Below are 15,426 nucleotides of genomic sequence, written 5' to 3' on the forward strand. Positions count from 1 at the left end.
TTTTAGAAAAAAAGTTACACCCAGGTCCTTCAGCCTTTCCTCAAAAGAGAGATGCTCCAGTCCCTTAAATCATTTTTGTTCTCCAATGGAATTGCTCCAGGAACTCCATGTCTCTTTGTACTGAGGAGCCCAGAAATGGACACAGCACTCCAAATGCACCTCGCTAGGGCTGAGCAGAGGGGCAGGATCACCTCCCTTGACCTGGTGCAATGCTCTTCCTAATGCACCTCAGGACAATAGGTCTTCTTGGCCACAAGGATACTGATGGTTCATGGACAATGTTGTGGTTTTAAAGCATTAGCTAAAAAATTACTAGAAAACTTACTCATTTCTTGCTGTGAGATATGGATTAGGAGAAGGGAAAAACAGGCTTAAAACTTAAAAGGAATAAAGAAAGTTTATTAACAAAACTACAAGAGTAAGAAACCAGAATAAAACCTTCAGAAACTCTTTTTTTCACCACCCAACTATTCTCTTCTTTAATTGACAACATAGAGACAAAACCTGGTGGTTAAAACAGTCCCAGCTTTGCTATAGTCTTTTCATCAGTCTTTGTAGAGAAAAAGAAGTTCTCTTTTGTCAATTTATGGAGTTTTTCACAAGAAAACCATTTTCTCATGGCTTTCTATTTTTCTGATGCCAGCTGCCCGGACAACTCTGCCATCAGTCTTTTCTTCTCATTGCACACCACTCTGAGGTGAGTTCATGGGCTGTGGCTCAAGGGGTGTCATTTTAAGGATGAGATATTAAAAGGAAAAAGTTCTCTTCATCTGTTTCTGTGATCATCTCTTGAAACAGCAGTTTTCTCTTTTTCTCTTAAAGGCTACAAATCTTCAACAGCTCTCACTTCTCTTTTTCTGTTCCAGCATCTCATAGGACCACAACTATTTTACCATTTTTTATTTTACCATATTTGCTCAGCTTTATCAATGAATTACTTTTACTCAGATCCACTCTTTGAAATACTCCATTCCTTTCAAAATATTCTTTCATGAATTATTTTTTTTTCAGAACATTATTGTTCAACTCTGTAGCTTTAACAAAAGAATATTTCAGCTTATTAAGGCATTTCTTTATTCTTTTTCCATCTGAGGCTTAATTCCTTTCTTCACTGGCTTTGATAGTTTAAGTTTTCTCTTTACCTGTTGATCACTCTCTCTCCTCCTCTCTCTGGAAAAAAGGATTAATCTGCAAGTCTCATCTGGGTAGTGAAAGGGTTAAAGTCTTGCCCAGGCCTTGTGGATGGTCTCATGATCTCTGCTGGAGCAGCAGCTGGAGCTGTCTGCAATAGAAGATTTTCCATGGTTGCTCTGGGGAGTGTGGCCGCTATCTCAGCATGCCGCAGGTCAATGGCTTTCCCTCCCCTTTCTCGGCAGTCTCTGGTGAAACTCAGCAGCAGCAGAAACTGCAGCTGAGCCAGGGACCAGCCTGGCCTGGCAGCCCTTCTGTACAAGGCCCAGCGAGCCCCCTGAGGGCTCAGCCCCTCTGGGAAAGGGCTCCTGTCACTTCACAGTCTCCATCCCCCACTGGGAACCACAGAACTCTGGCCAGCCCTGCTCCCCCTGTGGCCTTGTCTGGCCTGGGAGGAAGGAGGCTGAACCGGAGACCTGTTACCTCTTACAGCTGGAAACCAAAGAGAGAGAGAGAAATTCCTGGGCTTAGGTCTTAAGGTGGTGTTCACAGGTTGATCTCACTGTTCGATGGTCAAAACTACTGTCAGTTCTCAGAAACAGCCAGTTATTGGCCAGGAGAAAAACTCCCATCAGCCTCCAGCAGCCTTAACTTCCTTAGGTGTTTCCTACTTTTTTCTTAAATTCGAATCTATCACAGACAGCTTGTTGTCCACTGGGGACCCAAGGTCCTTCACTGTAGTGCTGCTTACAGCACTCGGACCCAGTCTGTGCTGGTGCCTGGGATTATTCTTCCCCAGGTGCAGGACCCTGTACTCGCCTCTGTTGAATTTCAGAAAGTGCCTCTCCACCCATCTCTCCAGCCTGTCAAGGTCCCTCTGAAGGGCTTCACAGACTTGTGGAGTATCAGCCTCTTCTCCAGCCTTGTGTCATCAGCAAACTTGCTGGGGAGACATCTGCTCCTTCAGCCAAGTCATTGATGAACAAGTTAAACAATACTGGGCCCAGTATTGACCTTAAGTGACACCTCTAGTGACAAGCCTCCAATTAGATGCTGTGCCACTGATCATGACCCCCTGGGATCTCTCACTGAGCCAGTTTTCAGTCCCTTCCACTGTCCATTCTTCCAACCCAAACTTCTGCAGTTTGCCCAAGAAGATTTCTTGAGAGACAGTGTTGAAAGCCTTACTGAAGTCAAGGTAGACAATATCCATTGCTGTCCCTAGTCAAATTTATCTTAGAAATCCCAGTACATCCTTACAAAGACATGGAAAACTGAACATCTCTGTTCTCTTTCACAGCCTTTCACATAAAGTTTCTATCAGGCATCTAAATCCAAATACTTGCTTTAGGAACTGAAATATCAGGAATGCTAAATTTCTTTCTGAATAAATCAAGAATTTACTGGTTCATTGCACAAGGCAGGCATTTAACTTGGAAAATACAAGTGAAGTTTAAAATAAGATGGTTTATTAGGCTCAAAATTAGAGTTTAAATTCAAAACATGTTACTTTGAGGGACATTAGAATTTAAAGAATTTCCTTATGAAATTTTGAAATCAGAGAAGAAAGTGTAACAAGCACTCTGGAAAGGAGAGATGAAATTTGGAAGTGGAATGAATACAATGAAATGGATTAAGATGACATGAAGTGCAGTGAAAAGGATAGAAATTTGCCAGTACATTACTGAAATCCACCAATCAGGGAATGAAGTCAAACAAAGAGACAGGACAAGAAGTTGATGAAATTAAATGCGAAAAAAAATCTGCACCAAAGTGAAAACAATAAAATGGCACAGAATGACATGAAGTGCAGGGAAATGGACCAAACCCTGCTGAATTGATCTTCATTGAAATCTTGAAATCAGAGAACAATGTGTAATAAACTCTCTGGAAAGGAGATATGATAAAATAAAATCCAGTTTTAAATAAAAGAAAGGAAAGTGAATTCAGTGAAATGGGTTGAGATGAAATGGGGTGCAGAGAAAAGGACCAAAACTTACCAAAATTATACTCATATAAATCTTGAAATCAGGGAACAAAGTCAAAAGAAGTAGAAAAAATTGAAGCAATACAAAACAGAATAATACAAAACAGAAACAAAACCAAAACCAATTAAAAATTATGCTCTGAAGGTAAAATGGCATGAGATAACATGAAGTGCAGGGAAATGGACTAAACCTTGCTGACTTGATTGATCCTCACTGAAATTGCAAGACTTCATTTCTTTCCACAAAATGAATAATTTCATTTTGTGAAAAGAAATGAAATATTGAAATCAGAGAAGGAAGTATAACAAACACTCTGGAAAGGACATATAAATAAATGCAAGTAGAAAAAAAGAGGAAAATTTGGAAATTGAGTGAATCCTACAAAATTGATTGGTATGACATGAGGTGCAGTGAAAAACACTGAAACTTGACAAAATTATATGCATGGAAATCTCAGAATCAGGGAATGAAGTCAAACAAAGATACAGGATGTGAAACTGATAAAATGGAATGCAAAAATGTTTCTTAATTTTGTGATAAATGGAATTGATTTGTGCTAACTAAATTGTAACTGTTACTAAAGTTATTATTCGAAGCAATCAAAAGAATCAGTGTTACAAGGCAGATGTACCCCTTTACAGAGGTTAGATGTTAAAGTTGAGGTACAGGATGTAGTTTGGAAGATAAGTGATGTCCCAAGATGAAAACAGCCTTGAGATGGACAAAATTAGAACGACTTTAGGCATTGGGCCTAAAAATCAGTAAATATAATACATAAATATATATATATATATAATATAATTAGTAGACTTACATAACACGACACTTAGTAAGCATGCGCAAACCTGTGAGGCCATCCGAAGGACAATGAGGAAGAAGAGAAGCCTTCCCCAAAAGACCACCAAAAGAAGACTGAAGACCCCCTAACAACAAGTGAAGCATGTGCCGTGAAGGAGAGTGACGCAAAGTCAGAAAAATTGGAAATAGGAGGAAACTTACGGGAAATATTAATGAATATGTATAAGCATACAGTATATAAGTTTAGCTTGAAGTGCTCTGTTTTGTACATGAGGCAGGGTGGGAAGCCTCCATATCCCAGTTAGTTCTGTACATGAGGTGGGGTGATAAGCCCTCCCCATACCTCGGTCGATTTTGCTTATGCTTTAATCATACTTAATTACTGGCAAATTATATATATAAATTGTAACCTTTTACTAAATTGTATTCTTTTATACCAAACTACTATTCAATTTACTAAATTGTATTAATTTTAAATTAAACTGTTATTAACTCAAGGGACCTAGCTGTCAAAAGTCTAATTTCATTTATAAAAATTTCAAGAAAGGTAATGGAATCTTGTGATTTCAATGACAATCAATTTTGCAAGGTTTGGTCCATTTCCCTGCAATTCATGTCATCCCATTATATTTTATTGTTTTCACATAGTTTCAGAAAACCACAATAAACCTTTGTCTCAGAAACCACTTAGCCCAAAGCTCCAAGGGCACTGCTACTACAAAAGGCATGTCAAGCGGAGCATGGCACAGCCCCAACATTGCTCCCTCCACATCTTGCTCCTTGTCACCACCCAAATTCTCGGCACCTCAGCTTCTGCAAAACCCTGATTTTACTGCTCTGCTTTGGGTTAGGCTTGAGAAAATCACAAGCTTGGAGCTCCAGAGACAGTGCATGTCAAAGGCACCATGGCACTGCCCAAGCATTGCTACCTCCACACCTTGCTCCTTGGCACCACCCATGCGTAGAGGGAGTAATTTAACTTTTATTTATGCCATTATTAACATACATGGAGGCATATATGAAGTGGAAAGTTACTCTAGGAGCTGTACACGTGATGGAGGGGATCCCAGTCCCTGGGAGGACTTTGTCTGATGGTACATCAGGGGAGAGACAGCTCCCATGACTGGGCTGCAAGAGACTGCCCCTCGTAGGTGGGGTAAATCACTAGTTGCCCAGCAAATAATGTCCCGTAAATTAAGCTGTAAATAAGACTGGAGAAGCTTTAGCACATTAAAGCAGTTGCCTGCGGCACATCCCCGAGGACGCTATTTTCTGGTTTTCTTGCAGGGAGCGAAGGCTCGCCAGGAGAGTAAGGTCTGCTTACCCCCTCATCTTTTTCTCCCTGTGGTGCTGCTTCTTCCTTGTGGTTGGCTGTCCTGTCCACTCCTGTCTTGCCCTGCTTCACCACTTCCCCGAGGCAGCTGGTCGCTGCGAAAACCTAGGACTCTTACGGGACAGATGCCGCCGTGATTCCGGCGTTGCATGGCAACAGCCCACAGCAGCCACTCTGCCTTGGCGAGCGTCGGAGACAGGCTGCTCGCCACCGCTTGGAAAACGCACCCAGCTGGTCACAAGAGCCGTGTCGGCTGGTTGCTGCTCGCAGCCTGCACCCTCCACCTGCCGTACTGACATATACGGGGCGCCCTGAGGTTAAGCGGAGATGTCCTTGTCCTCTAGTTCTCTCTCCGTCTCTCCTTTTCCTTCTCTGCACATAGTTCTATGCCCCTTCAGTAGGAACACTAATCTTATCAAGAGACTTTGTTCCACTTTATGTCATCCCGTTCCACTTTATGTCATCCCATTCCGCTTCATTCTCCTCACTTTGCACTTTTTTCTTTAGTAGCATTTAATACCAATTTTTGTTTTTAAATGACATTTAATTACATCAATGTCTTTTTCTGTCTCCTTGTTTCACTTTGTTCCCTGATTCGGGGATTTCAATGAGAATCGTTTCAGCAAGGTTTGGTCCATTTCACTGCAAGAAAGAACACCCCATTGCCCAAAGATTGCTCCCTCTAAACCTTTCTTCTTGGCCCAACCCATATCCTGGGCACCTCAGCAAAAGGCTGCTTTTACTGCTCCACTTAGGCTTGAAAAAACCACAAAGCCCAGAGCTCTAAGGACATTGCAACTACAAATGGCATGCCAAGGGGAGCACAGCACTGTGTCATCATTACTCCTTCCATGCCTTGCTCCTTTGGAATAACCCATGTGCAGAGCACCTCAGCCACAGCAAAAGGCTATTTTTACTGCTTCACTGAGGATTAGGGTTATGCTTAGGGTTATGGTTGAGAAAACCAAAAAGCCCAGGGCTCCAGGCACCCTGACACTGCAATGCATGCCAAAGGGAGCACACTGCCCCAATATTGCTTTCTTCACATCTTTCTGCTTGGCACCTCAGCAAATAGCAGGTTTTGCTGTTCTGCTTAGGGTAGGCATTGGAAAAGCAGCAACCTTAGACCTCCAGGGACACTGAAACTACAAAAACTGTGCAGAAGAGCACTTCATGACAGCTAATTACATGTGATTACAATCACTTCATTTCTTAATTTTCTTTTATTTCTTTCCATGGAATTTAATTTCATTGGAAGTGTACTCTGTCAGTTTATTTCACTTTGTTCTCTGATATCAAAATTTCACTTTCTTTTCATGAAAAGAAATTCTTCATCTCATGAAAGGAGATGAAGTCTTGCAATTTCAATGAGGAATAATTCAGCAATGTTTGGTCCATTTCCCTGCACTTCATATTATCCCATACCATTTTATTTTCACTTCGGAACAGAATTTTGTCTTTTTTTTTATTTTTAAACATTTCACTTCACCATTGTTTTTGCTTGCCTCTTTGTTTTGCTTTGTTTACATGTTTCCAGAGTTCAATTTGTATAATTTCAGCAAGATTTAGTCCTTTTCTCTGCTCCTCATTTCATCCCAGTCTTTTTGGGATTGAGACACTCCATTTCCCAAATTTAGTTTTTTTCAACTTATTTGATTGTATTGATAGTATTTGATTTTTTTGTATCTCCTTTCCAGTGTGTTTGTTACACTTTCTTCTCTGATTTCAAAATTCCATTTCCTTTCATGAAAGGAAATTCTTCATTTCACGAAGGGAAATGAATCTTTCAATTTCTGTGAGGATCAATTCAACAAGGTTTGGTCTATTTCCCTACACTTCATGTTACCTCATTCCATTTTATTATTTTCACTTTGTTTCAGATTTTTTTTTTTTTGTTTTGCCTTTCATTTAATCAATTTGTTCTATTGTCTCTTCATTTCATTTTTGTTCCTTGGTTTCAAGATTTCTGTGCATATAGTTTTTGCAAGTTCCAGTGTTTTTCACTGCACCTCACATCATTCCAATCCATTTAATTGCATTCACTCTTTTTCCAAATTTTCTTTTTTATCTTTCTAATTGCATTTTATGTGATCATATCTCCTTTTCAGAGTGTTACACTTGTCGGATTTCAAGATTTTTTTTTCCTTTTATGGAATGTAGCTGTTCATTTCAAGAGCTAGAGAATTTAATTTTTTTCCAGATTTCCTGCTATTCTCTAGGAGTGAATTTAGTTGTCTTGTATAATTATGAAACTTTAAAAACAAGCCTTACATATAGGAAAATATATTAGCATGAGTTAGGTAAAGATGCATCTAAAATGTAACTGTACCTATTTTCTGTTCCATATACCTACATCATATTAATTCTCTTAACAGTAGTGATTACTATTAGGCTTTGCCTGGAAAGTATGAAATTATCTGCTGAAACAAGCCTTTGAAATTTATGTTCAAATATTTTCTCTTCCACCAAGCAGTTTTATTTCTCACAAATCTCACTTCACACCTTTTTGTGTTACACACAGATCTGTTGCTGAGATGGAGCATATATTAAATCTGTCATTTCTCAAAGGAGGTGGTAAAACTGTGATTCACACATATAAGAGGCAAGCAGAGATGGATTTTTTTTTTAATGCAGCTTCCAGAAGTTTGTTTGTCTGATGGCTCCCCAGATGATTTTCATTATCTCCTTCATGAAACATTATTCCCCTTTTCCAAGATGAAACAGAAAGTGATAAAATTCTATCATTTCAGAAAAATAAATCCAGTGCAGAGACAACTACTTCCCTAGTGACCAAATGCCACTTGCCTTAAATGGGAGCTTTGTATCAGCATTTTATTGCACCTGCAACTTTATTCCATCCTCTCAGGGTAATAGTTGAGCCCCTAGCTAAAGGGTTGTTATGACCTATGTGTTTTCAATCCTTCATGCCATCATCTTTGTTCACGCTGACAAAGGAAACATTTTGCAAGCTCAGGGTGCCCTTGACAAGCACTTAGGTCCCTTTTAAGACAGTTTTTGTATTCTGCTTGTATAAAGAACTAAGAACATGGTCAGTTACATTAATTTAAAGTGTCTGTCATAATGGTCCCAAGTTGCTGTTTCATAATCTCTACTTTTAGAAGGATTTAGGTGAGAATTTAAATGCACTTCTAGAAATTAGTATATACTACGTTGCTAGAGTTCACTGTGAGGGTGAAACAAAACCCTTCAACCTCCCCTCAGCAGAAAGCTTGGGCAACTGTGCAAGAATATGAATCAAGCATTAGTAAAATGGAAATAGGGTCTGCATTTACCTGTCTTTTGTTCTGGTGCTGCAAGATAGGATCAGATCATTTCACTAGACTAGGTTAAGTTGGGTTCTGGCTAACGTTGCTCTTCTGTGGACAAAATCGTACTTGGCAGGACTCAATGGAATGGAAAGTACATCTAAATGTGCTGTCTGAACCCAAAAAAGAAGAGTTGTGAGGTAAACATTATGGGATTGTTTATCACTAGCCAGTAACTCTAAGAGAGGAGTATGTTCTTAACATAGAAATAATACCTTTTGCAGTTGCTTTATTATAATCATAAAATTGTTTGTGTTGGAAGTGATCTTCAGAATTCATGTTGTCCAACACCATCACTCAGAGCAGAACTGGTTGCTGAGACTTTGAATACATCTAAATAAAGAACAGATGAAAAAATGAATATATGAGCTCTACTTTTCTGCAGGCTCTTTTATTCTCTGACCTCCATTTCTTTTGTCTAGACTTGCACTCTCCTCCTCCCCCCTGGGTCTTTTTATGCCTTTTTGCTGCAATCATAAATCAAATATGACACTGCTGATCCTTGTGTTCTTCTCACGGTCCCTCTCCCACATTACTTCCATCACCAAAATTTGTCTGTTTTGTCTTTTCTATTTTTCTAATATGCAAACATTGCTGAGTTTTTCTGCTTCTCATGACAGAATAAACATCATTTACGATATGCTGCAGTCATCAACCTCAGGATCTCGTCCAGGGAAGCAGCAGGATTCTGGGGACCAGCATGAAACACCAAGGAGATGGGCTCCCGTTCATGAAACCATTTATTCAGCATGGGAACAAAGTCAGGTTCAGAACAGAGAGCCGCAAACAGGCACAGCAGGGGTTTTTGAGGGACAGAACTCTCAAGGGTCCCCACCTTTGAGGGTGGAGTTCAGGGTCAGGGACCAATAGAATCACAGCAAGGGAGAACACCCCAGGGACTCAAACCCAATCAGAACACCTGGGCCACCCTTCACAAGGGGTTTGGGGTGGGACAATGTAACTCTTTGTCTCCCCTGAGGCTGCTTCCACAACGATATCAATCTGATTTGTAGGTACTTGCTGTCTTGCAAGGTTTCCCATTTTTCTTGTACAGGCTGTTATTCCCTGAGTCTTGTTGAAAAGTCTAGATATAGAAGAATATTGCAAATCCACCTGAGCAATTATGGCTCAGTAAAACCTTCTGGAGTACAGACTGACACAGACAGAGAAACTGCACCTGTTACGGAGAGTGGGAGAACTCTTGAAAAAAGCAAAACTCATCCTCTCATTACATCATCTCTTATTTCCAGGAAAGAGCCACTTCTAGCCCTCTTTGTCAGGTGAACAATCATATTGTCTTTGATAAGTACCTGGGCTTATTTATTTTTGCTTGTTTGTCCCCTACCTCCATATACCTAATCTCCTTCGAAGTCCCATATATGCTGTCGCACGTTGTGAAAGACCCGTCCTTCCTTCCTGCCAAATCCATTAGCACCACATAAACCTGTTGCCACTTTTGTTCTCTACCCTATTGTGTAAATGAATGTAGTCTTTGTTTTGCAAGGAAAAAGCAATGAATACTCCCCAAATTTTCAATTTATGACTTGTTTATAATAGTTGAAGTTTCTGCAAAATAAAGACAAAATAAAGACCGGTAATTTTTTATCTTTTTTCCCCCCCCTGTCCAAATACTGAAAAGGACATCCCAGATTTTCCCTCAACTTTGTCAAGTTGGTTTCTGCTGTAAGATAGAGGTAAGGTTGTCACCTCCAGTATTGATCAGCTGGAAGAAGCATAAAGAAAAGGGAAGACATAAAAACTAGGTTAAAGGAATCTCAGTTGTTCAGCAAGTCCATTCTAGGGCAACAATTTCTGGCAGACTCCTGCATAAACTGCTGTTAGAGACCTTAAGTGACAGGAGCTCTGCAATCTCCCAGGGAATTAGTTCCTTGGTCTTCATTGTCCACTTTTCAGAGGATCCCACCTAGCCAATGCCTTACCTGTGTATCTTGGTGTGGCCATAGTCCAAAGTTTCTTGCGTTATCTACAACTTATAAAACTTATAAAAAGGAGGCTGATCTTCACCTCTTTGCAGCAATCTTTCTGTAGCTCTCCCCTCCTTCAGTCATCTCCTTTCTGTGCCAAAAAAGCCCTTACTGGACAATGATAGTTACTAAGTGATGCCAGGTATAAGTAAAAGATGAGTTTGCTCTTCTTGAGACACTATTCATATGCAAAATAACAAACCCACCCTAAAATATTTTCTTCTCACTGTTTTTCTTTTCTTGAATACATACTTGCATACATATTAATAAAATTTATGAATATAAATATATTTATATATTTATATCTTATAATAGGTTTATTATAGTAATTTTCAATCCTTGAAAAATGGTTTCACATTTGTCTCTTAATGAGAGGATTAAATGTGCATATTCTCTTTTACCATCATAAAAAAGGGGTCATTTACAGCTAAGTAGCATAATCAGATGCTGAAGTCAATATACTAATATTCAGTCAAGCTCAGTCTTTTTCCTCAGTAATATTGACCTATTATGCTATTTAGGTTTATTTGCCTAAGGTGAACTAAAAGAATTAAAATATAAAGGGAAACTGAGTCAAGATGGGATTTATGTTACTTAGGGAAAGGACTGTCCCATGTAACTGTAGCTCTTTTCCACAAATCTTACAAGAAAAATAAGAATCTACTACCACAAGAATTCTGGATTACTCTTTGGAAAGTTGAAGATTTCTTGGAATTGCTCATGAGGAACCTAAATCCCAAAAACTTAAAAAAATAGTTTGTAAATCCTGTGAAGTTGATTCTTTTGATTTCACAGAATAAGGCTTCTTTCTAAAAATACAAATCCATTTGGTTTCTGTATTTACTGCTGTTGTCTTTTTTCCTCTGAATAGAAACAATATTCTAGAATGTACTGTGAGATTACAAATTGGACTACTTGAGGCACAAAGATCAGCATGTATCATATCTGGATTATGTGGCAATGTTTGTAGAGAAATTTGAGCTAAATACCTACTGATACCTACATCCACTGCATGATGCTTTCAGAAAGCTGTGCTTTAGCTTGTTTAACAAGGTAAATCTGTTTTTATACTTTTCTCTGAAGCCTGTATACCATGAGATTTGAAGTGCTTTCAAGATACTGGAAAGTCAAAAAAATTCAAACCATTTTGTAATCACTGGGACATGTTGAGAATATTACAGAGAAAAGCCCAAGGAGAAACAACCATAAATAAGGCCAGAATTTGTAAAGGAGGGAAATAGAGTTTAATGAATACAGGCATCACAAAAGCTAATGATACATCCTAATTATCTCCTTCTCTAACAAAATTTTGCAACATGTCCAATTAGCATCAAGGAACCTGAACCTGTTATACTAGAAAACGACTAGTTATTAGTATAATGACAGGAGAGTAATTAAAAAATTAATTAAAAAAAGCAAAAACAGGAACAAATATCCTGTAGTTACAGTTCAGGCTTCATTGAATCACACAATCATAGAATGGCCTGGTTTGGAAGGTAGCTTAAACATTATCTAGTTCTAATCCCCCTGATGTTGGTAGGGACCCCTTTAATTAGAACAGGCTGCTTGCAGCTCTGTTCAACCAGGCCTTCAGACTTACTGGGAGTTGGATTTTCAGAGGTATTCTACACACTTTGTGGGGTTTGTGGCAGGTAAAACATAATCCAAAACCAGCAACCCAATGCAATCTTTGTTTTGGCTTCCAAGTTCAGATTAACAGCTTTCCAAACCTCACAGAATTGGGTTAGTACTAAACTCAATCTTCATTAATATTTCTATGAGCAATTAATCCCCAACTAAAATTTTTCACTAAAATAATCAGTTTTATTAGTCGACACAGAGACAGATACCATAATTTGTTTCATTTTAGAGTATGCAGGAAAAAAAAGGAAAAATAATTTTATCAAGAGACTTAACTATTCTGAACCTACTTTTCTTCATGGGACCACACCAGTAACAATTAGTTTAAACTCAGATAAGTAGGTTTTTCATCCTAGATTAGCCAACAACTTCTTATTGAGGTTTAAGTACATAGGCTGAGATTAGAGGCCTTCATGGTCTCAGACAGATGTGAGATTTACATGGGGCAATCTAAAACCTTGACTGATATTTTAACACAATGCTATTTTGTAGGCTCAATGAATTGTCTTCCTACCATGTGCTCCCTTTCACCTTACTCCTGTCCTCTGTCTTGCTCCTAGGAGAACTGCTGAAGGTATAATCTATTTAATTAATGGGAGACATTTGACTTCTTGCCAGTGCAGAGTACAGGGCCTACATATTCTGCAGGGACTAAATATTCTGAGCTACACAGGAAGAGCCTATCTTACACAGAATAAATTAGACCACACTTTAGACAGAAGATGCAATCATGAGATGGTAGAGGAGTCAAGGCATCACATTCATTAAAGTTATGCCTGCAAAGGACTGAAATTTCTTTGAACAGTCATCAGTTTTGACACATTCAGTGCAACCTCACAATTCCTGCTTTATCCGTAACTCTACAAGGAAAGGACAATGAAACAGGAAAAACATGTTAAAAAAAAGGTTTTAAATAAAATCAAGAATTCTTCAGTTCACTCCAAGCTTTTAAGATTTTATTGTTTTCCCTACTCTGTTTCTGTCAACAAATGAACTGTCTCCTCTCCCTTAAATATCCATAGTCTCTTTTTGCTGTTGTGTTTGAAGTCAGAAGGAGAATCTTCAGATGGTACTAAAAACAAGATCAAGGACACACCTGTTTTCTTTATTCTCTATCATTTCTCCATTTGTCTCTTCTTCTTGAAAAGTATGCATTTTATAGAACCCCTCAGTGCTGCAAATGAGCACTGCTACACAAAAAATGCTGCAGACTGACAAGGCACAAACTTCTGTGTTTACTCTCATTTTTTCAGTAGCCAGAACAGGAGTAGTCTCTGTCCTCCAGCAATCTCTGCATTCACCTCAGCTCTCATCCTTTTGCTGCTAAGGTGAAGAGTGTCCTAAAGGGTGAAAGACAGGATTGTTTAGGCAATTTTGGCAGACAACCTTTGAAGGAGAAACTATGCCTCTGTAGTTCCACATACCAGCCTGTAAACGGTAACACCTTAGTGTGATATATACACTAAATTATACTGCTGAGACATAACTTCTAATATGTTTAATTTTCCTTGCATTTAAAGACATAATAGTAATGCACAATGGGCCGGACAGGAAAATAGTGAGCTTGAAATGAGAGAAGGAACAAAAATGTGGGAAGATAAGAGAATAGGGGGGTGATAGAAAAAGGTGCTGAAGAAAAAGAACTTGAGTGAGAAGGGTGAGGGGGAATATAAAAGCAATGAAGAAAAAAAAAAAGGATTAAATAGGATATCCAGGCAACCACAATACTATCAAAATGAAAACAAAACAATTAACAAAAATCTAAGACTTATCCATATGTGAAAAAGCACCAAAGTTGGATTCAAGGAAAGTAACAGTCCACAAGATACTTGTAAACAGCGCTGAAGATGGGCTGTGCTGCTTATTAAGAGCAGTAGTAAGCTGTTCCCCAAGTTTCCATGGTTTTCGTATCTAAAAAAAAAAAAAAAAAAAAGGATATAAAACATCCCAGAAATTTTTTCTTCTGAGATGCACACCCTGAATAACACAGAACCAAAAATATTAAAAAAGAAGTGACACTGGAAAATGAAGCTTTCCAGTTACCATGGGCAGGTGCCTACCTGAAGTAAGGCAAGAACCTCAGTTTCAGCAAATATCTTGTCTTTCCTAAGACAGACAAGAAAGTAGCAATTTCCATCAATTATTTCCCTGATATCTAAAGATTTCCTTAGTATTGTTAGCTAACAGTGACTTGTCAAAATAAGGTGTTAGAGAAAGACAGAGTCTACAAAAGTCTACCCTGCAAGCAGGTGCTTGTTGATGTTTTTATCCTTGCTCAGAGTAAATGTAAGGAGGAGTTTATCTTTTCCTCAGATTCAAAGGATCTTTGAGTTTTTATTCTTGAAATGACCATAAGCCACCTGTGGAAACAAGAGGTCTTCAGTGCTCACAGAAAGAGAACTTACAAGGGTAATCAGTTTAAAGCAAATAAAATTACAGTCTTGAGCAGTGTTTTTGAATAAAAGCAGTAAAAAAGTCATATAAACCTTACATATAGCAGTGACAAGATTAACAAACTCACATTGTAGAAGACAAGAAATACATTGTGCTAAAGCTTCTTGCTTTAGCCAGAGATAATTCTTTCTGACAGAAGCAGTGAGAGACAGTCCAGGGTCCTGTGGTAAATGAAAAATGAGTGGCAAACTATAAATATAGATGTTTTTATTAATGTTGTTAAGGCCTACTATATAATCTGTCCCTAGAATAATTTTCCTGTGAGCTTTCTGGAAATTAGGTATGCACAAGTCACTTTGGCTTGAATGGAAATTGTGCAGTGAAACCTTGTGCAACTCTGAAAAATATATGTATCCTTGTTGTACAGAACAGAACAATTTTATCAAACCTCCTCATTTGCTTTACATATTATTGAATAAATGCATTTCTACTAGCCTTCAGTATTTAAAGCCATTTGCTGATACAAAATAAAATTATTGTGTGCCTGAGACAATCATATAGTGCTCTTTCTGAGATCTTGGCAGCAAAGACAGTTCACCAACACTGCAAAACATACTCTAAGCCTTCATTAAAAACTGAACCTTTTCTCCCGTGGATACCAAGCCCTTCTCAATTTTATTCTTGTATCCAAAATTCACTGTCTCTATCTTAGTACATAAATCTCCATTTTTGCACTAGTAGTTTTTAAGGGATTATTAGATTTCTTGTTGAAATACCCATGAACCTCAAGCTAAATAAAAAAAGCAATTTAAAGACCAACCCAGAACGGT

At 38.5% G+C, this 15,426-nt stretch overlaps 1 long non-coding RNA gene across 1 annotated transcript; it reads right to left on the minus strand.

Moving 5' to 3' along the window:
- Positions 1-1,057: 1,057 nt before the first annotated feature.
- On the minus strand, positions 1,058-5,357 carry LOC147655574 (uncharacterized). The gene is made up of 2 exons (XR_015289217.1): positions 5,242-5,357; positions 1,058-1,282 (listed from the first exon to the last, which is right to left on the minus strand). It is a non-coding gene; the product is annotated as an uncharacterized LOC147655574 (long non-coding RNA).
- Positions 5,358-15,426: the final 10,069 nt, after the last annotated feature.

Source organism: Cyanistes caeruleus, chromosome 1 (assembly GCF_971803275.1).
Source record: "Cyanistes caeruleus chromosome 1, bCyaCae1.hap1.1, whole genome shotgun sequence".
Taxonomy (NCBI): domain Eukaryota; kingdom Metazoa; phylum Chordata; class Aves; order Passeriformes; family Paridae; genus Cyanistes; species Cyanistes caeruleus.